Here is a 26237-nt window from a genome sequence, read left to right on the forward strand (position 1 = left end):
AGATGAGGACTTTTATCGACTATTTATTTTTAGAAGATATTTTTATTAGTGAATACGTTTTGAAATGGTAAAGAATCCACACAATGATTGCTACAGCTTTGTCTTTTTGTAAGATTGAAAGCGAAGGCTGTAGCATATGCTCACAGCTTTTGGGTTGGTTTGAATTTAAAATTCATTTTATTTTATTATTATAATTTTTTAAAATTTTTATATAAAATATAATAAATAATTTAATTTTTTAAAATTTAATTTTTTTTAAATTTTTACACAAAATATAATAAATAATTAAATTTTTATTTTATTATTCACAAATCATTTCAATTCATTTTTAAATCTAAATCACTCATCAATTTGATATATTTTCCCCTTTTATAAACAAAAATGATAAATATATTTTAAAATATATTTATAAAAAAATTTACTTTTTTATGTGTTAGTTATTGATACGTTGAAAATTATAAATAAAAATTAAATTTTATAAGTAAAAATGTAAGTAAAACCGTAAGTACATAAAATACTACTCTTTTCTAAATTCTATTTGTCGAGGAAATGATAGGCTCACACTTTGTATGTAGGGGCTTCGTTTATTTTCATAATTTTTTTAAATTCATCTCATCTTATCTAATAATTATAATTTTTTTAAATTCTCAAATAAAATAAAATAAATAATTTAATATTTTAAAATAAAAATAATATTAAAAAAATATTTTTTAATAATATTTTATTAAATTTTTAACTTTAATCTAAATTTATCTTATTTATTTATAAAAATAAACGAGACCAAGTTCACAGATAAAGATGGTGGGCTCATTCGCTGGCAATGACCTAACAGTTTTGTCCACCGAGAAAGCCATATTCAATTGACCTCAGTAGGAGATGATGTCCGTCATCTCCGATAAGTAAGTTACATTCCCCTGGTTACCGTTTAAATAATGATTTGAATTGATGTGAAAGTTAAATAAAATATTATTTTTTAATATTATTATTTTAAAATTTTAAAATATTAAATTATTTATTATATTTCGTATGAAAATTTTAAAAAATTAGAATGATGAGATGAGATAAAATATTTTTACTATCCAAATAAAATTTTAGAGTTCACTTAGATTTAAAGATGAGATAAGATGATTTTAGATAAAAGATGAAAAGTTCTTCTAGTTTCCCGCTATTACTCCCTCGCCAAAAATGTTAGATATAATTATTGGACAAATATCGTGTGTTTTTTTTAAAATAATTGAAATTTATTATTAAAAAACTATTATTTTTTTTATAAATTTCATATTTATTAAAAAAAAATACAGAACCCTTGCACACTATAATTATTATAAATAGAAAAAAAATATTTATAATCGTAAATTATACAACCGCCTATAATTGTTTTAAAAAAATAAAAAAACATATGACTCACATGAAAAAAATTAATTTTTTAACAATAAATTTCACTCTTTTTTAAAATGATTATGTGGTATTTATATACTTTACGATTGTACGTAAAATTACTCTTGAGATTCTATGCTCTTTGAATTTTCATTCTAATGACTTGAAAATCTTTTTTAGTAAATAAATATTGCACGGACAAATGAACCTTACAACGGAATGTCGACTACCATATAATTAGTAGTCTTGTAATTTTAAAATAATTAATTCAAAACTATTTGAAAATGAAAATAAAATTCAGGTAAAAGATTTTAATCCAAAAAACATAAAAACACTATTAGAAAAGAAATGAACAAGATGCCAGCCGTTGCATTAGAAAAGAAAAGAAAAAAGGAAAAATCAGGTAAACTTTTGTGGACCAGAGGCTTGAAAACAAAATCATGAATCATCATGTGCCAGACGTTGCATTAGAATATGTGCACAAAGGAGAATAATGTTTCCGCTAATTGAAATTAAGTACCATAAAATTGGTCTATTTCTGAATTTGTATCTATACTTAGCTTATTTGTCAACATCATTACAAACTCCTATCCCCTCAAGGTTCAAACTATGACTCAATTTACAATTAGTCCTTCAAATTATCAAAAAATTATAATATACTCTGCCCATCAAAGAAATTTGACATCAATATCCTTGATAAGAAACTAAAAACGAAAAAAAAAAACTAAAATAATGAAAAATAAGATTTAAAAAGTACTAAGAATGTAAAAAAAAAAAAAAAAAGAAGGAAAAGTTAAAAATTATTTACTTTTAATTAAATGAATAATTTTTTCAAATAAAAAAAATTAAAAAACAAATAACACAAATTATTCTTCTAAAACATAAGTTTTTGTTTGTTAGTAATTAACTTTTTTTAAAAAAACATATAGGGTATTTTTTTTTCTTTTTTTGGAATGATCTTAACGGTAACTTAGTCTAACTTAAGGTGAAACATGGGACACATTGTAATTTCTTGATAGTTTGGGAGGTGATTATAAATGGATAGTTCGAAGAGATGATAATAGATTGAGCAATATTTTTAGAAGAAGTCATATGTTCTAAAAATAAATTTAAAAATAAAAATAAAAATGAAAAGAGTTTGAACTGCTGAACAACATCTTAGTTGTTGGGAAAGTATTATAAAGAAAGCAACGTAGGTAGGTAGGATTGTAATTGTATGTAACAAAAGGGTGTACTGGATGACGACGCTTCGACTTTGCTGCATGGAAGCTGCCTCTGGATTGGGACAGTTGTGGGTTGGCACCGCCGACGTTAATGCTTCTATTTATTTGCCTTTTGTTGGCACCATAGAATTGAATCTGGGTTGGTGAAACTCTAGACACAACCCCTTAGAGGCAGCCTCTAATGCGAAGTTTAAAATTTAATTAAAAATTGAGATTTTTACTAAAATCAAAGTTGTTGGAAATTTTAAAGTTAAAATAATAATATAATAATATATATTTTAATAATAAATTTTTTAACATTTTATAAATAAACTAGATATATTAATTAATAATTTAAATAAACTAAATATATTAATTAATAATTTAATTTTTACTTAAATTTATTATTTTCTAATTATTTTTTTTCTTAACTTAATTATCCAACAAATACATTCTACCTAAAGGAAGAGAAAAAAAGAAAGTAAATGGGGAATTGAGCAGTAGAACTTGAAGAATATTTTTAGACTAAAAAATTATTTTGGAGATGAACAGTAAAACTCCAAACTTAGAGAATAGTTTGACTTTACTGTAACTCAAAAATGGAGTATTAGAGATTTGACTATTCAATGCAGACCGCTTTAGTAAAAATTAGGTAAATTTGAGTAGGCACTGGAATTTGGCTAGGCCAATGCCAGTGTTCTAAGTTGGACCAAGCCACCTTCCATTTAAATTTTAAGAGAAAAGCTAAACTCATCGAGGATCCATCTCGAGGATGGGTCTCGATATAATTTTTTTTTTATTTTTTTACTTAGTGATTAAGAAAGTATTTTTTAATAATATTATGATTTTTTTAAAAAAATATTTAAAGATATAAAAAAAAAGAAAAAAAATAATAAAAAAGATCAAATGGCCTTATCGAGAGCCATCATCTAGTTACACCCTCGGTGGGTGTAGCACGGCTCAAATTCTAAACCAACAAATAATATTAATTAAAGACAGCTTTTAAAAACTAACTAAATACATTAAGAAAGTGAATATATAATAACATTAGATGGGGACAGTATATGCCATTACATGTTTAGTTTATAATATATCATTTATTATATTTATCAAACGAGTCAAAATACTAATATTTTTTTATATAAATTGATGTGATAGACTTCTACATCAATTGTATATTTGGTATGTCAATAAAAAAAAGTAGTGTTATTTGAAAGTTTTTATGCCACACACCATCTATATAGTGTTAAAAAAAATATGAATAGCAAACAAAGATTACAGATGATATACAATGAGGTAATTGTTAATCTGTTTCTTAGACAAATATTACCTCCCACTTGAATAGAGTTTTGCAAAAGAGAATATAACAATTATGTTCTTAAGATACAACATTGTTTATATAGTATGCAGATTGTAAATTCTGAACACTAAACTATTCAATAAATAGATGCAATAGCAGCAGTTGTAATGTTTCAATTTGAATTTAAATGAAACAGTTACTTTTTGAAAATGTGTAGAAATAACTGTAATTGACAGTTAACAATAACTGTCAAAAAAGAAGAAAGAACATATCATTTCGTTTAAGTAAAAAATTTCGTCACTTGCGACGATGCGTACGTGCAAAGTGCTAAGTGCTTCGTCAATGCGTCATGCGCGCAAGCGTGTGGTCAGTGCTTCGCACTGGGTGACACTACTATTGTGTGTCTACCATTGTATTCCATTTTATGTATAGTGAAACTCATTCACTTATAAACCACTAAAAATTTCCTTATCTTTTTAATGTGAGATATTTGAAATAATCCAACATATAGCATAATTTGATTTGTAAGATTTAAATTTTAAAATTTATTTTTCAAATAAAATTATGTCACGTGAATAATGTATGATGTAAATGTTTACAAATAGAATTATTCAATAAAAAGACTTATAAATAGATTTATTTATCATTTATCCTTTTTCTATCTTTCCTTAAATCTTCTCTCTAGTTTAGTGCTCTCTTTAGGCACTGATACACGCCCATATCCTAATTTTTTAGCAATGAAAGAGATCATCCAACATTTTCGATCTACAAATTTTTTAACAGTGTTGTTTCATATGGATGGTATTTTTTATTTATTTATAAAATAATGATATTTTTACAACTCTATTCCGCGCATAACGGGAGAGGGCTCGTCCCTGCCCCTACATTCTTTTTTTTTTCTCCCCATGTCTATAGGCATTACTCTTGTTTTCTTCGTTAAAAAATTATTTTTATTCTCCTACAGTTATAGTTTTGCTTAGACTTGAATCTTTGATCTACTGTCATCTGGTGGCTACACGCTCACATGACTCATGAGCAACTCTCTAGCCACCTAATTGGTCTATGAGGCTTATGGGTTGCCTAAATGAAATGTGGGCTTAATGCCTGTCAGCGGCTCTGACGATGAAACTTGTATCGATAAATCTGACATCCTCAAATATTTTGAAATCTGACCTGCCCCCCCAATCAACACTCTCCCAACTTCTCAACATAGTCGCAGATGAGTCCTTTCGCTCACTGTCAATTTGAGTTGTCTCAACATAGTCGCAGACGTTTGTCACAACAAGCGTTGACCCAATATCCTTGGATGATTTCTTTGGGCACCTCCTCAATTATGAAGCCCGCCTTGAGTAGCTACACATTGCACCGGACATTGGCATTGCGTTTGCTCCTCGCCAAGAAATCTGACTCCACCTGCGGTCATGGTAATCATGGTCGTGGCAGAGGCTGCCCACCCACCTAATTGCCTTTTTCCTCTTCACTTCGTCCTCTCTGTCAAGTCCAAGCAGGGCCATAATGCTCATAATGGCTAGCACGTATTTGATCATTCTTACCAAGTTGCCTAGGAGATGCCCTCTGCTTTTGCTGCCATGATCCACACCAACAACTTTGATCCAAGCTGGTATGCCGATACTGGGGCCACTCACCACTTAACTCACGAGTTCCAAAATCTTAATCTTCAAGCTGCACCATATTAGGGTACTGACCATATATAGAATGACGATGGTTTAGGTCTACGCATTGCCCATATTGGGTCCCCTTGTATCTTTTCCTACCGCAACATCTCATTTAAAACAATTTTTGCTTGTACCCTCTGCCCATAAGAACTTGGGTATTGTTAGCAAATTTTCTAATGGCAAGAATGAATTTCTTGAATTTCATGGTAACTATTTTTGCATGAAGGATGAGACCACGGGCTCTATGCTTGCACGGCAAGACTACGAACGGGCTTTATTTGCTGCTCACAGTGTCATCTTAACCCTCTACACCTCAAGCATACCTTTTCTCTTGAGTTTCCCCTTCAAACATGGCATGCTCGTCTTGGCTAGCCCTCCATGCAAACAATTAAAGCATTTGTTTTCTAGATTTTCTAACTAGTGTCTTCTTGCAAGAGTCTACTTGTCTATGGCGCTTGCCAACATGCCAAAAGCTACCATGACATATTTTTCATTTATGTCTATGTCTCAGGGTCCTTTAGATCATTCTTTTGATCTGATATATGGGGTCCAGCGCCTAGACAACCCCTTGTCTCTCTAGTTTTAAAAAAGAAATATTATTTAATTTTTGTTGTTCAATGTTATAGAAAATTCTCTTGGTTGTTTCCAATTCCACAAAAGTCTGATTTCACTCTTTCCAAATGCATTTTGAATGTTTACTTGAACGAAAAATTATGGAAGTCTAGACTGATTGGGGTGGGGAGTATCGTGGCCTTGGAAAGCTTTTTTGTTCTCTTGGTATCCACTAATGTATTTCCTATCCCTATAAATATGCACAAAAATGATATGTGGAATACTGCCAATGCCACATTGTGGAGACTGACCTTACCCTTCTTTCACAATCACCTGTTGAAAAATTATTTGCCAAACCCGCTGACTGTACACACTTGTGTCAATGGTTGTATGTGTTAGCCTTACATAAGACCTTACCACCAATCCCATAAAATGCATTTTAGATCTCATATATGTGTCTTCCTTGGTTTTAGCTATTACCATTGTGGTTACTTGCGTTTACAACTCTTTATTGGCTATGTATTAGTTTCTCACCGTGTCGCGTTCATTGAAAAATCATTCCCGCTCTCCACTTTCTTTTTTCCTTCTACATCATCTCCCCTATCTACTCCTAGTGGTTCTTTTCCACTCACTTCCATATTAGGTCTAGACCTTCAACCTTGTTCTAGCTCAAATACTTCTCGTGTGATGCCCTCAAACTTGGCTTGAGATTTGACGAAGCTTGAAGCATTGAGACATGTAATACAAGGTCACACTCCCTCATTCATGATAGTTAAGGATGAAGTACACCTAGCATACATATAACAAAATGCAGTATTCCCAACGGATAATTTTTTATTTTTTTTAGCAATACTTAATGTACCAAAATGCTAAATCCCAAAACATAATATATTTCCATAAATATTGACATATCAAAAGATACAACATCCGTCCAACAAGTCTGTAATATAATGACGTAGTACTAGAGACAGAAATCCACAAGTACAGACATAATTAGGAGTGTCTAATACTGGACCGATTCACTATTGAAACCAAAACTTCCAGTTTTTTCAGTTTCGGTCCGGTCTGGTCCGATGTTTTTTGATTTTATGGATTATCTATGTTAGTAATAATAAGTTTACATATACTAAACTATTAGTCTATTTATATTATAGTATAAATACATTATTTTATAATAATTAAAATATACTAGTATAATATTGAATTTAACTATAGTCTATATAAGTTCTAGACTTTTTATATGAGTATATATGATCAAATGTGTAAAAATGTATTTATAAAAAGAATATATATTATAATTTATTATGCCAAAAACTTATTTATCATATATATAAATATATATATCAAAAGTAAGTTTATATTAATAATTTAAAATTAATGTCTATGTTTACGATTAAAATTTATATGTTATATTAAAAATTATAAGGTTATTTTTATGTTATATCACATGTTATAGTAATTTTATATTATAAGATTAATAGACTTGAATAATAAGATTAGAATTCTATGTTATATTAATTAGTAATTTAGTATATAATATATATAATATAATATAACAAATTATAAAATATATATACTAGTCCAATTCGGTTTAAACTAGTTTTCAAAACATAAAAATCGATACTGTTCTGGTTTAGAACCGGTTTCGATTCTTAAGAACAGTACTGCACCAAACCACTTAAAAACCGAACCAAACTCACCAGTTTGGTCCGGTCTGGTCCAGTTCAACTGGTTTTTTTTCACACTCCTAGACATAATATACAGACTACTAAACTAAACACTAGGCCGTTCATGCAACTCGACAATAATCTCCAAAATATAATCCAAGAACTGGATGATCGATTCCATAAGCTCCTTGAGTGTCCATCGTGGCCTACTCAACCTTATCCAGTTGGTTTTGTCCTGATTCTTGATCCCTTGACACATCGTCTACCATCTAAGAGGAATGGTAGTTGGGACTACCAAGTGAGATTTTACAAAATCTCAACAAGTGAAGTTCCTAAACTACCAATAGTATGAAAAAAAAATTATATTCATTATCCCCACATACAACACTTTTTATTTTTTTTTCTTTTACCAAATGTGTGATATATGGATAATGAGTAGAAAAATTCAATTAGTTTAAAATGAATAAAAAAATAAAATTAAAAAAAATAAAATAAAAATAACTATGGTGTGTGGTATATGAGGATGATAAGTAGCAAAGCTCTAGTATGAATAGGCATGCATGACAATAATATGGCATGTATGCTTCGTGACATGAACTTGCACATGCATGACATGACTTGACTTGACTTGAACACGACATGCTTGCGTGGACATGAGACCTATTTATATATACGTGTTTGTTTATTTGAAAATGGATGCTCCACGACTCCACAAGGGTTGTGTGCTCTTGCCAAATATCGCATCACATCACAAGCTTCTGCACCAGCTATGAGTACGTCATGATAACTTGTACTTATAAAAGTGTAATTTTGGTACCATCAGCATTAGGTGCTTGACCTCGTTCCAAAACCAGTTACTTAGGTCATATTTGAAGCATATTAATTATACTTCGTCAATTCAAGGGACTCCGCATCCAACTTAAATACTCCAGAGTAGACAAAATAGCTCCATTATGATAACTTCTCATCCTAGTACTTGGAGTTGTGATAAAATAAAAGACTCGTACATGACTTAGAAATATGTCATGACATACTCAATGCTTATGACATGTAACAGATATGATGACATGATATTCATGACATGTGACATATAATCGTGTAACAATAATAGATGACATAGTATGGCATGTTATAAAAATTTAAACATAAGCATAAATGAACATGAATATAACCAATGAATTCTTACCACCATATATATGTAAAAATACCAGAAGTAAGTTAAAAACTAGCTTATAGTAATGTCGCGTAAAAACGTAAGCATAGCGTGAAATAAATGTAAGTTGAAATGAGATACGTTCTAAGATAGAATATCTTACTTAATCCTTAAAAAAATAAAACCTACTAAATTAGGGACAAATTTGTAAAGTTACCCCTTAACTTTGAAGAAATTACAAATTTGCCCCTAAACTGTAAAAACATAAGCATAGTGTGTAAAGAATGTAAGCTGAAATAAAATAAGTTCTAGAGTTAGAATATCTTACTTTATTCTTATACAAATAAAACCTACTAACTTAGGGCCAAATTTGCAAAGTTACCCCTTAACTTTTAGAAAATTACAAATTGGACCCTAAACTTAAGGAATTTTCAAAAAAACTCCAAAAGTTACCGAAATTTACATGAATTTCATCCTAAATACAAATATGAATTCAGAATTTTTTAAAACTAAATCCAACTATGCAAAATGTCTCTTGGCTTATTCGTGTATAGGCTAAAATCATGCTTTTGTTGTATTTAGCCATTTAACATACTAACATGCTTAAACCGAATTTAACAACTCTAAAAAATTATATCCTTAGTTCTAGAATTATGTTAAGACACTAAATCACATATTTAATAAAAACTTAAACTCACTACATCAGAGAAAATGTCAAAACATCAAAATTAGGTCAAATAAAACCAACTCTTGGCGTTCTTGGTCTAACTCTTTCATATCAACTCTAAGGACTCCAAAAGTTCATAAATAACACTTCTAGCATGTTCATCATTCAAACCTAGTTGATAGAATGCTTGAATAATCAACCTAAAATTATAACACACAACATAGGACAATCAGTTTGCATGAAAACATTGAAACCGAGCATGCATGCTTTTGGACTTGAAATAAAGTGACTCATTCCATGATTTTCTTCCAATAAATCTTGAAATAATACAACCATATACCTCACATTCAACTTATAACTTGATCTAAACATCAAATCTAGCATGTCATAGCAAAAATCTCATCAAAACCAACATCAAACCCGAGAGCCTTTCTATCATGATTAAAATGAAACTCTTGTATGCTCATCATCATTCTAACAAAGATGTAAGTCATAAAACTTAAAAAACTCATTCATAATCCATATATATGAACTTTAAAAATAAGATTTACAAAAGTCATAACCATTGAATCAAGATCCTAATGCTAAAATCATAACCTAAACCGAGCAAAAACTCATTTTGAACCAATTGGTTTTTACCACTTTAAAGATCACGGGAAACCATTTTATAAAATCCTAACATACTTTGGAGGTTGATTGTTGATGTTAGTGTGTGAATCAAGATTGTCATCATGCTCTCTTTATCATGAAAGAGAGCATGATGACAATCTTGCTTAAGAATGGATGACAAATAGAAATAAGGAAATGAAGAGCATAAAAGGGAAAGAAGGGAATTTTGGCCAAAGGAAGAGAAGCCCTACATGCCACCCCCAAGGTGTCCCTTCCCAATGCAATCCAAGTGGGGAACTCCAATAGGCATTTTCGGCCAAAGAGAAAGGGGAAGAAGAAACTTATGTCACTTGTCATCCATGCAAGGATTTTAGAAGTAACCAAGGAGGGAAGTGAAGTGTCTTCTATAAAAAGGATGAGGTACACGCCAAGGGGCTTTCCCTTGCCATTTTTTAGGAAATTGCATGAACTCTCACTCTTTTCACACAATTCTCACATGTTCATTTGAAGGTTCCCTCACTTTCTTGTATTTTCTTTCCAACCAAACAAGGAGGATCCTTTCAAGAAAGGGAATTTCGGCACCATCAAGGATAAACAAGGTAAGGATCTGTTTCCTCTAGTTTTTCACACACATGTCACTTTCTCAATCCGAAAATGAGATTCAAATCTCATTGAATTTCGAGAATGATAGAACAACCACACTTTCTGCCGTTTTCTTAGAAAATAATTTAGGGTTTTTAAGAAACACTTGAAGCCGATTGGTAAGGGGGAGTTCATTCTCCATGTTTTCGACCACCACATGTATTTTTGCTTATCTTAGGTTTTGTTTTACTTCATGAGTGAATGAAGGGGTTTAACCCAAAAACCCTAGAATCCGAGTGGTTTAAGATCAAGTGATGTACTAGAAATCCACACACACACTCAAGAACATGAAATAGGGTTTTTAGTTACTTTTTCTAATATAGTATGTTTGAATTTACAGCTTGCTAGTATTTATTTGCGTGGATTTTTGTAAGTATACACTCAACTTACTCTTGGTTAATGCTCGTATATATTTTTGTAAATCTTTTCATTGTTTTGATTACTTTGTTTGCTATCTCTTAATTGTGTGTTTGAATATGCTAATATGATCTTGAGTAAATCTATGGAAGGAAATATATGCTTCAAATTTGTGATGAAAATGCCATGAAATACTTCTATAAGTTTCGGTTTTCACTTGATTATGGTTGATGGTTTATGCAACATAATGTTTTGGTTTGAACATGTCTTGGAAGTTTCAGACCTTGGTAAAAAACCTATGATTTCATGTTTGGTTTCACTTTGTCTTGATTTCTATATTATATGCTTGAAGCTTGGAACATGTTTAAGTGATAATTCTTCATGTTTTTGTGCCTATGAGTTTCGGCCTAAGGAAGTTTTCATGATTCCATGTATGTGTTTTGAGATCTCATATGGTTTATGTTATCATGCTATGAAATGAACATGTTATGCCTAGTTATTTCATGCACGACATTTCGCATGTCATATGTCAAATGTAAGTACGTATGTTATAAGTCTCATGTCACATACATTTGAGGAAAAGTATTTTCAAAGAATGTGTTTTCAAAAAGTGTTTTCAAAGAAAATGTTTTCAAAGAAAAGAGTTTAAAAGTTTTATCACGACCCCAACTGCTAGGGTGGGAGAATGTCCTAGTGGAACTCATTTGTCCACTCTGGAGTGCTTCAAAATGGAGTGGTAACCCCTGAGTGGACAAAGTACCGTCGTTGAGCCTCGAATGAATTCTTTTCAAAGGATACCGGAGCGAGGAAGTGCCTGATGCTAGTGGGTGCATAAGGCATTTAGCTCGACGAAGTAAGGTCGAGTTAATATGAATATCTATTTATGACGTATTCATCACGGTGTATGAACAGTTGATGGTGTAGTAACTAGTAGGAATACGCGGTGCTAAAGGGAACCATGTTGTGTTTACACTCTGAATAAGAATATGAGCCTATGTGCTAAGGATCACTTGATGCAAATCTTGTGATATGTTTTGATAAGACAAATTCTGATTAAGTTCATGTGATTAAGAAAAAGTTAAGAAGTTTTATGAAAAGCTAAAGTCTTTGTTACAAATCTCTTGAAAATGGTCAAGTACATAAGTCAAGTACATGTCCATGCACGCATTTCATGATATACCTTTTGTATGCTTGTGTTAACTGTAGTATGTTATGTGATTACTTGCTGAGATTTCTTGAAATCTCATTGTGGTAGTTTTCACTACCATTCCCCAACCGGAATGGTAGAAGTTGTGATAGGTATAGTAAACGACGACCATGACTAAGAGGAAGAGAACGACACCTCCTCCTCTGGAGAGGATTGTGCCTAAGATGGTTGTGACTTGGCCCTAACCCTCCATCCTGGAACGACTTGAGGCCATCGACTGGGAGATCACTGGTATACTTGAATTCATGGCAGAGTTCAAGCGGTGTAACAGCCGGGACAAGGATAAGGCTTTGGAAAAACGTGTGAAGCCCAAATCTTCTTGAAGAGTACGAGAACTTAAGTTATTTTGTGGAAAAAAAAGAAGAAGGAAAACAACACTTGTGGTTCTTAGACCTCAACTTTTGTAGAACTATGTTTTAAGAGATCCTATGTTTTGGAATTTTAAACTATACTCTATGATTTGGGATGTTATATCTTTATGATACATGTTCACATTTTGGACAAAGTTTGGGATATGATATTAGTATGGTGCCATGTGTTTTGCAACTGCTTATCGCGTTGCTTAGTTTATTTGACTTTTGCTATTTTTTTACTGCTACGTTATTGCATATTGCTAGTGTATTTAGGTGTATAGCATATTGTCTGTCATGTATGAATGATGTGTAGTCTTATGTTACATGTCTCGATGTTTCAGTCACTATCCAATCCTAAGCGGGGGCTGGGGGCGCCACATATGAGCTAAATTCTTCACATTCAAGAGGGCGAGTGACAACAGTTAAGGAATGCTCGTCCTCATAAAGGCAAGTGCTCACACACTAGGTTGAGCAAAAACTACTTGCAACTCGAAGAGCGAATATAAGTATCCAACCCCCGTGCTTGAACATGGGGTTGCTACGAGCCTAGCGGTGACCAAGAGTACTCAAACCTAATTGATCAAAAGTGCTTGAAACTATTGGAGCGAGCAAATATATCTCACACTCTGGGACGAGTAAAAGGTGGTGTCCCACCGGGATGTGCAAGTACATCTCTTACTTGGACAAAATGGGTGAACAAACAGTGCTCCTCTCAAATGGTGACCAAAAGATCTTGCCTCAAAAAGTGCTCCTCCTAGGGGCTAGCGTTGAAAAAATAATATAGTGATGCATGAAAAAATACTCGTCTGGGGGCACGTAAAATCCAAAGTGCTCGTTGCACGGGGCAAGCAACAGTAACTCGCACTCGTTGGGCAAGCACTTTGCTCGCATTACAGGACTAGGTATTCTGCCCAGATCAATCCGACTCCCGATCAAATTGGTCGGATTACATGGGAGCATGATGCGTGTACGAAAGTGCATTCTAAATACCCTATGATTGGACTAATGTTAAAATATGAATAGAAATGATAAGAAATAATGTGTATTCTTGAATTGAGTTTCTATTTATTTTGAGATACTCCTAAGCAGATTTTTATGTTTAATTTCAAGATTTATAAAAGAGCAAATCAAAGTCCAGTCAAATTCAAAGGAGGACACTCAAGTGGGCAAGACGTTGGAATAACCTAAGAACTTTCAACGAGTATAGGACTCTTCAAATAAGGATAATGATGAGATTTGAGAGTGATTCGGATCATAGTTCAATATGCGCTAGGAGACAGCCTAAACATACCTTAGTGTCTTGATCATAAGTTTCCACTCACACATCCGATTGATACAATTCTTGATGTGTTGGAAAGATATCTTAAATGGATACACATTTTTCTCTAATAAAGATTTCTAAATTCGAACTCCTGAATTACTTACGTGGCTGCCAAGATGAGTCATTTAATTTAGGTGAGTTTTTATGTGGGAATATGAAGACATTAGGGTTTCTTTCTTACCCTATATAAGTATATCATAAACATGAAATTAAGAGTTTTTGAGAGGAGGAGGCACATATTTAGAAAAGACAAAAATACCATTTTTATTTTTTAGTTCTTCTATGGAAAACTAAATCTTGGGTAAAGCCTAGGGTGGAAATTGATTGGTGAAAATATTTTGACTATATTTCAATTCATAGATTAAGCTTTATTGTTTAAGACTCTAGGATTCAATTCTCTATTTATTTTGGATATTATAAGTTTGAGATAATTATATTAAATCTTACTATGATTTGATTTTGTTGAGCTATATGATTATGAATATATGATTGTGACTTAAACAGAATTTTCATGCCATTGATGTGGTTTTTTGTTGCATTATTGTTTGTAGACATAGTGTTGTTTCTAGATTTGATATTTATTTTTATATGTGAAAATCGTGGTTTGTAAAAGGAGAATAGATTCTAGAATTAAGTTTGCGAAAGTAGAGAGCTATAATGTCATATCTTCCAATTAGGAATTTGGTGCTATAATTCTTAATTGTGTACATTATTTAGATTGAAAAAGTCAGAATATTGGATCAGGTTGATGGAAGCCCAAAGTTTTATTTGCCTTCTTATCTGTGCCCTAATCTCAATTTAATTACGTACTTTAGGTAGAATTTTCAGATTATTTTCATATTATAATTTGATATTTTCTTTTAAACTTGTGTTTCGTTGTATTTCTTTCGACTTCCTGTGGATCAACACCTTGAACTATAGTATCGTTGCGTATTAATTTAGGTGTAATCAAATTTTGGGGCCGTTGCTGGGGAGATGATGGAAGAATTGATACAAGACATAATTTATTCCTGCCGTTTTTAAAGGCGGTAACTTTGTTCCATCTTTTAGCTTGCATCATTATCTTTTTTCGTAGTTTTTTTTATGCACAGATATAGAGACGCTTTGGATAGATTTGCTTGTAAGCCTGTGCTAGAGTTAGAATCAAATTTTTTAAATCCTTTATTTGACAATCCATCTAATCCATAAGAAATGAGTAAACATGAAGATCAACCCACTAGAACTCTTCAGGATTACCTCCACCTTAAATGCACAGCCAGACCATTATGCATAATATTTCTAGCCAACACTCGTCAACTTGATTTTAAAATAGGGATGATACAACTACTTTCCACCCTTTATGGTTTAGAGAATAAAAATCCTTATTTGCACATTAGTGAGTTTGAGGAAGTAGTTGCAACTTTCCATAATCATAATGCTACAGATGATGTTGTGAGACTTAAGTTCTTTCTTTTCTTTTTGAAGGATAGAGCAAAGAGCTGGTTGTACTCACTAAGAACACGATCCATAAGATCATGGAATGAGATTACACAAATCTTCTTTAACAAATACTTTTCCCAATATAAGACCAATGTTTTGAAGAGACAGATCTCCACCTTTGCACAAAAAGATAGTGAGACTTTGTATCAGGTTTGGGAGAGGTTTAAAGAGTTGTTGAGTATGTGTCCTCACCATGGGTATGAGTATAAGAACTGGCACTTAGTTTACTTCTTCTATGAGAGACTTACGCCTAGAGGGCGCTAATTCAAAGAGATGATGTGTAATGGTAAATTTTTGCAGAAAACTCCAGATGAGACTATAGAATATCTCAATGAGTTTGCTGAAAAAACTCACACTTGGACCGGACTTAGTGCTACTGAGAGTACAAATAGGTCACGACTTGCTAGAAATCCAAATGATGATGAAATTTACCATCTTAGGGAAGATGATAATCTAAAAGCTAAGTTGGAGATGCTTACTAGGGAGTTAGAGGTGTTAAGGACTAAGGATTTAAAGCCAACACACATGGCTACTTGTGTAGAGTCCTTTGGATCGTGTTTTGTGTGTGGTGGGGTAGATCACCTAGTTCAAGAGTGCCGCACATTTGCTAAAATGAGAAAAATGTATGAGGAACAATGTAATGCCTTAGGTATGTATAAAAAGCCTTTTGCACCTTTCTCCGATACCTACAATTCGGGGTGGCGTAATCACCCCAATTTTAGATGGAAATCTAAAAACTAGCAGCCTGCACAACCACCTAGACTTACCCTACATTGTATCATGCATCTTCCTCTTCTAGGAACTCCATAGAAGATACTTTACATGTTTTTATTGAGGCACATGGTAAAACTAATCAAAAGTTTGAATTTTTGATTACGCAGGTTGTTAAAAAAAAATAAAGAAATAAGTCACCATGTATCCAAGTTGATGAGCTCATTGAGTGTGAATGAGCGTTGCAAGTTCCCTTCTCAAGGTCAATCCACAGCCCAAAGTCAACATATGGCTCAAAGAAATTTGAAGGAGGTCAATGTCATTGTGATATGAAGTGGTAAGTCCTTACATATCCCAACAACTGATAAATTAGAAGATGTTGAAAAGGATCAAAGCAATAGTGGTGCCGAGCTGCCCAAGTAAGCCGATGTAATAAATAGCCCAGTTAGAGTACCATTTCCTCAAGTTTTAAAATCTGGTATGTAAATTTTGGATTCTAGCAATGAAGTTTTGTAGAACCTTCCTCTTTTGCATGTTATCAAACAAATTCTTAGTTATGTAAAAGTTCTCAAAAATTTGTATACAATTAAGACAAAACACCATGTTAAGAAGACAACATTTATAACAGAACAAGTTAGTACTCTAATTGAGCAACGAATTCCTCCTAAATACAATGATCTTGATTGTCCAACCATTGCATGTAATATTGGGAATCATGAGTTTGGAAAAACGTTACTAGATTTAGGAGCTAGTATAAATTTGATGCCTTATTCAATTTATTTTCAGTTTGATTTGGGTGGAATTAAGCCTACTTCTTTTGTGCTTCAATTGACTGGCCGTTTAGTTAAGGAACCAAGAGGAATAGTTGATGATGTTTTGATCCAAATTGACAAGTTTGACTGCCCTGTTGATTTTTTAATTTTGGATACTCAATCGGTTGTTGAGTCTGACTCTAAGATTCGTTTCATATTTGATAGAATTTTCCTTACTACAGCTAATACACTTATAAACTTCAAGAATAGGCTGATGAAACTATCTTTTGAAAACATGACCATGGAGGTCAACATATTCCACATCAATAGGTAGCCCAGGGAGGATGATGAGTGCCAACAAACATACATGATTGACGTGCTCATAGACAAGGAAGTTCACACAAATCATGATTATGATCCCTTTGAATATTTCCTTATTAATTCTAAGTTTGATACTTTTAGTGATTCATCTGATATTGTTGATATTTGTACTATTTTTGATGAAAATCAGGATTATGAAACACAGACTTGGCACCCGAAATTTAAGGAGTTGCCTAAGAAAAGTGAAAAACAAATTCCTTCAAGCGTGGAGAGTCCCAAATTGGAATTGAAACCGCTGCCCTTAGGTTTAAAGCATGCATTTTTCGACCTAGGTGACACTTTACCTATTAGTATTTATTTGAAATTGAATGTAGGTAAACTTAAGAAATTTCAGTTGATCAAGTTAGTGGAATTGAGAAATGATACTTATGAGAACTCTAAAATCTATAAGGCTAAAATGAAAGCGTTTCATGATAAAAATATTGTTAGGAAGACGTTTAAACCTAATAACCGAGTATACTTATATGATTCTAGACTTCACAAGCACCTAGGAAAACTTCGGTCTAGGTGGATCGGCCCTTTTGTAGTGAAGCATAGTTTTGAAAACGGGGTGGTAGAAATAGAGGACCTTAGGGATGACCAGGTTTTTAAAGTAATGGTCAACGCCTAAAAATACTTATTAATAGACAAGTTCCTGAAGTGGAAGACATTCCACTTGCAGACCCGGTTTGTCAACCTTAACCACACCATACAAGTATGTTTTTTTTTCCTATTATTATTGGTTTTCTTTTCTTTTGTTTTCTTCCCATTCTTTTTCTTTCTTTTTGTTTGTTGCTATTTTCTTTGTTTTCTGATTTTCGGTTAGTGTCATTTCGCCATTTTAGTTTGGCATCTCTTATGCTTATCTGTCTACCCATGTCACATATCAGGTGTATTCTATCCTCTTCAATTACTCTCGATTCTGTTTTAATTCTTAAACATTGAGGACAATGTTTCGTTCAACTTGGGGTGGTGCAAATTATGCATTCACAAATGCTTGTTGGAACTTTGTGGCACGTTTACATGTATCAGAATTTTTGTTTTTTAGCATCACACGTACATCCTTTCACATGTGTACTTATTCTCATGCATAGTCATCTTAGTGAGTTCAACAAACCCATCTTGATCATTATGCTGAGGTATTAACAGGATTTCTAATGCTCATCAAAGTTTTGTAGTAAGATGGTGGTTTGACACATGTATCTAGAGAACTCTTTTGCTTAAGTCATTATTTGTGAGTTTTGGAGAGGACTGAGAGCCAACAAATGTTGAAAATTGTGATAAGCGTTCATTCATTTTTTGAATTGGGCACTTCTTTTGAGAATATCATTGTATGGTTTGTGGTATGATGACAGATATACTTGGGATATGATGAAGGTCAATTTATGATTAAGGCTTGAGCCTTTCAGGACAACCATTTGAATTATAGATCCTTAGTAGCTAACTTTGAGCGAAGAAACACGTATAACCTTTTTTCTTCATATACCTACATTATACATACATCTCCACATTGAAATATAACCTATACATTGATTTTCTATACCCTTGTTACTTCCAAGTGTGTACTAGATGTGGAGTTATTTTTTTTTCCAAGGAATAATAAAAGGAGAGAGAAAAAAAGGGAAGAACATGAGTTTTAAGATGTTCAAGTGAGTGAGCTTCAAAAGCAAAAAAACTAAGGCTGGGTAGAAATAACAGAATATCAGGGGTGACATATACTTGTTCACCAAATTGTTGAACTGAAAATAAAAAGTAACAAATGAAAAAGAAAGACGTTATTCGGCGATTTGAAAGGTAGAAGAGTACATCAAGTGAGAGATGCGATTTATTGAGATGTTTAATAAGATTCCTTAGGTATGTACTTGAAAGTTTTTAAATCATTTTCCTTTTCTTGTTATATAGCCTAACCTAAGCCACATTATAACCTTTTGTCTTGACTGTTTTGATACCAAATAAACATGGGAAAAAAAAGGTTGAATTCTCATTTGTTAGTGTTTCTATCATAAGATCAATGCTTGCTTGTTGCTTGTTCATAATTACCTAAATCTCCATGTGATTGTGTGTACATCACTTCTCAACTCCATAAAGAGAGCCCTTAGATGAAACACTATTATACCCGTAAGTTATTGAGTTGAACATTTTGCTTAATACGTTCTTGATGTTGCATGTATCAAGACTTGGTAAGATGGTTATGGCTTGAAGAACACACACACACGCACTCTGTGAACTGCTATGGGTGTATTGATCTTGATGAGTTATTGGATTCCTGAGATTGTTTTGATATGTGAATTTGGTAAATGTGAATTGATGGGCTATTCTAGTATTTTCTTTAGTCTCTTTCATCTCTTTTGCATAGAAATTGCTAAGGATTAGCAACAAGTAAGTTAGGGCGTATATAAAAGTGTGAATATAAATTATAAAAGTGCACTCTAAATACCCTATTATTGGACTAAAATGCTAAAATGTGAATATAAATTATAAGAATTAATGTACATTCTTGAATTGAGTTTCTATTTATTTTGGGATACTCCTAAGCAGATTTTTATATTTAATTCAGGATTTATAAAAGAGTAAGTCAAAGTTCAGTCAAATTCAAATGATGACTTTTAAGTGGTCAAGACGTTGAAACAATCTAAGATTTTTCATTGAGTGTAGGACTCTCCAAATAAGGATAATGATGTGGTTTGAGAGTAATTCGGATCAGAGTCCAAAACACGCTAGGAGATAGCCTAGACATATCTTAGTGTTTTGATCATAACTTTCCACTCACACATCCAATTGATGCATTTTTGATGTGTTGGAAAGCTATGCAAAAGAGCTACAAATTTTTATCTAATAAGAGTTTCTAAATTCGAAATCCTGAAATGCGTACGTGGCTGTCAAGCTGAGTCGTAAAATTTAAGCAAGTTTTCATGCGGGAATATGGAGACATTAGAGTTTCTTTCCTACCCTATATAAATATATCATAAGCACGAAATTGGGAGTTTTTGAGAAGAGGAGGCACAAATCTAGAGAAGCAAAAATATCATTTTTATATTTTAGTTCTTCTATAGAAAACTAAATCTTGGGTAAAGCTTTTGGCGAAAATTGATTGGTGAAAATATTTTGACTATATTTCAATTCATAGATTAAGCTTTATTGTTTAAGATTCTAGAATTCAATTCTCTATTTGTTTTGGATATTATAAGTTCGAGACAATTATATTAAATCTTGCTATGGTTTGATTTTGTTGAGCTATAGGATTATGATTATATGATTGTGACTTAAATATGCTTTTCATGCTATTGATGTGATCTTTTGCTATATTATTGTTTGTGAACATAGTGTCATCTCTAAATCTGATATTCATTTTTATATATGAAAATCGTGGTTTGTAAAGGGAGAATAGATTCTTGAATTAAATTTGAGAAAGTAAATGAATATAATGTCATATCTTTCAATTAAGAATTTGGTGCTATAATTCTTAATTTTGTATATCGTTTGGATTGAAAAAGCCTGAGTATTGGATCCGGTTGATGAAAGCCCAAAACTTTACTTGCCTTCTTATCTGTGCCCTAATCTTATTTTAATTACGTGCTTTAGGTAGAATTTTCATATTTTTGTCGTATTATAATTTGATCTTTTCTTTTAAACTTGCATCTTGTTGTGTTTCTTTCGATTCCCTGTGGATCGACACCCTGAACTATATTATAACACCACGTACTAGTTTGGGCGTAATCAGAGCTAGACTCTCGTGCATGTAAATCGTACCATATCGCCAACAATATCCGATCAAGTCCAAGGCAGAAATTCTCACAAGAAATTCCCATCTCAAAATCATCAAGTTGATGACACAAAAAATGTCCATCTCAGAACCTTCAAGCTGATGGCAGAAATAGCACCAGAATCTTCATCTCTTGCCCATGACAATGGCAACACTATGGGCCTCTAATGTGAAACTGAAGATATTTCTAATTATTTCCACCATGGGTCTTGCCGTGGTTCAATTCGGTCACGTTGATGAGGTCATTCATTTCTGTCATGGCTTGCATCATGGTCGATGAATAAACCAGGCTCTGCAATTTCTCTAGAGAAGAAGAAGTTTGAAGTAGAAGGAAAAGAGAAAGAACAGAAAAATGATGAAGAAGAAAAAACGGGTAGATGGAGAGTAGGGAGTGCAAGAGAAAATGAAGTTGAAGCATGTTTTGAGATTTTTGGTTGTCAATGATTGCTTTGATTTGGATCAGGCTATTTATGTCTAATTGGATTTGTTGTAAGATTATTTTAGTTCGTTTGGATATGTGGCAGGGACATTTTAGCATATATAGGGGCACTTTGTAGGGACACCTTGATTGGATCAACATCTCTAGCATGGGTATTTCAATTCAACATGACATTTGTAGAGAGATATTTTCATCCAAATCATCGTATGAATACCTACAAAGTTGGGTCTAAACTCATTCTTTTATTATTAAATAGACATGGATCAAATAGAAAAATTGGGAGGCTATGGAGCCCCCTTATCTAAATCAAATAGAAAAATCATCGGAATCAAGTTCTGCCTTTTCACTTTTCCTATGACAAGACCATTAACAAAATTTCTGAATTTTTTTTTTTTAATAACAAACCATTCATTAATAAGTTTATAACAACCATTACAAACTATTCTAGTTAAGCCAAATCTCTTGAGAAACAAACATTGAATCATCAGCCCACCACACTACAATATTCTCAACATTCCAAACATAACGGGCAAACCTATGAGCTGCCTCATTTCTCATACGATGCACATGTTGAATTTTATACTCGGCAAATGGTTCTAGCATATGCTTTGTTTTTTTTAGCAAGTTCCCAATAGTTGAAAATGACTTTGTATCTTCTTGGAGCTCCTTAACCATCAACAAAAAATCACCTTCAAGAATTAATTTTGAGAATCCCAAATGAGCACACTGCTGTAAGCCACCAAGCATAGCGAGAAACTCAATAGTTTTTGGATCATGCACTTCATTCTCCACTTTGTTAGCAGCCATCACTAGGTCTCCATTCTCATCTTTAAGTACCACTCCTACACCAGCCTTATGTATGTCAAAAAATATTGCTCCATCCACGTTCAGTTGGAGGTAGCCAATTGGAGGTGTTTCCAGCAGCAAACATTCTTGGATTTTGTAGTTGGTAAGGATGTAAGCTCCTTGTGAGTTTTCTATAAAGATAATGCATGGTCAATCACACTAATTGGATCAATAAGTGTTTTTTCAGCTTGCATCTTGTTTCTTCTAAACCAAAAACCCCAAACTATTAGGAAAAAGGTTGTCAGGTAATTTATATTGCCCTTCTCCAGCACATACAGTACAATAGTTATTAAGTTCATATCCCTCCCAATGTGTTTCATTGTAAGTATATATTTGTTACACATCTCTCGAATGTCAGGGCAGAATATTAAAGCATGTTGAGTATCTTCCAAACAAGACTTGCAAAACCAACATTCATTATCAGCCTCCACATTCCTTTTCTTAAGATTAGATTGAGTGGGTAGACCTTCTTTACAAGCTCGCTATGCAAATATCTTGATTTAATTAGAAACTTTCATCCTCCATAGGACCTTCCACAGCTGAGATTGGCTCTGAACTCTTGATTTTTCCCCATGGTTGCCTCTAAGTTGTTCTCTAAAAAATCTATAAGTGTAATACCCTGACCATCGAAGGTGGAGGGATGCATTCGATTAAACTGTTCTATGGTGATAATACACTTCTTTCCTGACGACGAGGTGGTATCCTGATAACTTGGATTATTATTAAAAAAAATCATTACAAGAATAAAGGGGTCGTACAAAATAAGCAAATGGTGATAATAGTAAAACAAGCATAAATACATTTAAAAATTGTATACGCAACAGTAGTAACTCTATATAACTCCAGACTCTAAACCTTCCATCCTGTCAAAAGCCTTATATGCGGTCTACAAAACCGAAATGAACCTCAATCAACATGAACATCTCAGAATATCTATAAAAATCCTACCCTTCAAATTCCATAAGATATCTTGCCTAACGCCTGAAACTTGTAATACCCTAAGTACCCATAAAAATCACCTCCTATAGCCCACAAATGTCTACACCACAACTCTGAAAATTATTTCCTCAACGTCATGATCCAGTGCCTACAAAATTCTAAAACCCTAACTCTCATCAATCACCTCATTGTAGTATGCAGAAGCTCAATCCTGTCTCTGATACCATTTGTAATGCCCCTAATAGAAAGCCCAAACCACATGACCTATACTCCAAAATGACTAGTTAGTGATACAATTGGAGCCCCGTTGGAACCTTATAAAGAGCAATAACTTCTCATTCCTATGCAATGTGGGATCCCATACACCACCTACCCTTATCCATATCATATGGGGTATCACAATCTACCCCCTTTAAATTTCTGATGTCCTTGTCGGACCTTCTATTGTAGGTGGCATGGCTCAAATCCCACATTTTTTGTTGGGATAGGCTCTGATACCAACTGTAACGCCTCGACTATCGAAGGTGGGAGGATGCATTCAATTAAACTGTTCTATGGTGCATCCCTATTCATCATTTTTCGCATTCATACTCGATACACTTCTTTCCCGACGACGATGTGGCATCTTGACAATTTAGATTATTATTAAAAAAAATCATTACAACAATAAAGGGGTCGTACAAAATAAGCAAATGGTGATAATAGTAAAGCAAGCATAAATATATATAAAAATTGTACACGCAACAGTAGTTAGTCTATATAACTCCAGACTCTAAATCTTCCATCCTGTCAAAAGCCTTATATGCGGTCTACAAAACCGAAACGAACCTCAATCAACATGAACATCTCAGAATATCTATAAAAATCCTACCCTTCAAATTCCATAAGATATCTTGCCTAACGCCTGAAACTTCTAATACCCTAAGTACCCATAAAAATCACCTCCTATAGCCCACAAATGTCTACACCACAACTCTGAAAATTATTTCCTCAACGTCATGATCCAGTGCCTACAAAATTCTAAAACCCTAACTTTCATCAATCATCTCATTGTAGTATGCAGAATCTCAAATCTGTCTCTGATACCAACTGTAACGCCTCGATCCCGAAGGTCCGCTGAGTTAATACCTAAAATCAACTTAAATAACACAACTATAAAATCCAGAAATATCCCATAAAATATTAATCCATTTAATCAATCCAAATATCTAAGTTCCTCCATGGGGACAATAAAGAAATTCTCAATAACATAAATTAGAAATCCTCTAAAAACTCGAAATTATCCTTAACTCATCAAATCAAAATATTTAAAAAATAAAATCAGTTTACTAACTACGATTCTCAAATAAGCACTTGCACCATTAGGCACTTATTTCACTATGATCATCACACCTTGCTAAAACTTCATACTCTTATTCTCTAGCTGAATAATCAAAATTATCTAAAAAACAATATGGAGATAAGGGGTGAGTTATCAACAACTCAATAAGCAGAGGACGTATACTAGTGTGTAAACATGAGCATTTACATAATTCAGAATGCAGAAACAAAATATTTTCTTTCAGAATACAGAATCAAAATAACATTTTCATACTGCAGCGTTAGAACATGTTATCAAAAATATCAGAGCAAAAATTCAAAAATATTCATAATCAAAATCCCTTTGGCATAACATAAACTGAAACATCACATCTTATCTTATCATATCAGAACAAATATCTTGTTTAACCCCTGTGGTAGGGTTGTGCAAATCCCGGTAGCTAACCGAGTAGAAACAGAATGTGAATCTTTTAATTATTCATTCTCGAAGCTCCAAGTGTGCACATAGGAAAGACCATGCAGAAAATCACTTTGTTTCCAAAGTGGGTGCACCAGAAATAGAAAAGTTGGTACCAACCCGAACAGAGGCCACAGTTTTGCAGTTGTGGTGAGGTCAGAACGGAACAGAAACAGAAACAGAATGTTATACCAGAGGTTTTCAGAAATCACATCATATTATATCAGAGTACAGAAAATCTTTAGAACAGAATAAAATCATATCACAAAACATATTTTATGCACAAAATTTCATATTCGCTCGCTTTTTCAAAGTTAAGAAACAGAATGTAAAAAATAAGCTCATGACAAAAATACTTTCTTCTTAAACAGAATCTCATGAGTAGTGCAGAACCAAATAACTGAAGTCGTTTCAGATTTCCTTTCATAACAAAACATGCACATTTTTCAAAAACGACCTCAGTTCATTTTATTTTAATGCAAAATCTAGTATAGGAACTCCGCTTACCTGGATTTCTTAGCTTTTAAGGAATTTTCTCAAAATGCCGAACAATTATTAATCGTCACCTATAAAATAATCACGTAATTCTTGTAAATTTTCAATTAATCACGTATTTCGATATTTAATCTTAAGTTTCTAAAATAAACTATTTAATTCCTCAAAACCTAAAATTACAAATCATCACTTTCTAAAATCATCAACATTGATTTAATAACTTTAACCAAAATATTTAAAAGTCAAACCTATTTATTATTGCAAACCAACTATAAAGTTTAATACCGGATAATATAAATATCCCAAAATATTTTAAAATAAACCATAACTATTTTCCAAATAGACTAAACCATATCTAAAGAGTAAAAAAATAACATTCCACCAATATTGTTTACTCTAAAAATAAAACTTTACTTAATAACACGTTAAAATACTTAAGTGATATTTTGTGATCATAATTAAATGTGTTCAAAATAAAATTTCACACTTACTGTAAAAATAATATGCTACCATTAGTACAATTTGGAAATCCTATTTATTTTCTGCAAAATTTCTTATACCACCCACATAAACCACGTAAAAACAGATTTAAT

General features: G+C 32.7%; 1 non-coding gene across 1 annotated transcript; it reads right to left on the bottom strand.

Annotated features, from left to right (window-relative positions):
* Window positions 1-15655: 15655 nt before the first annotated feature.
* LOC121243376 lies at window positions 15656-15762 on the bottom strand. The gene has a single exon (XR_005936122.1). It is a non-coding gene; the product is annotated as a small nucleolar RNA R71 (small nucleolar RNA).
* Window positions 15763-26237: the final 10475 nt, after the last annotated feature.

This window comes from Juglans microcarpa x Juglans regia, chromosome 1D (assembly GCF_004785595.1).
Source record: "Juglans microcarpa x Juglans regia isolate MS1-56 chromosome 1D, Jm3101_v1.0, whole genome shotgun sequence".
In the NCBI taxonomy this organism is placed as follows: Eukaryota; Viridiplantae; Streptophyta; class Magnoliopsida; order Fagales; family Juglandaceae; genus Juglans; species Juglans microcarpa x Juglans regia.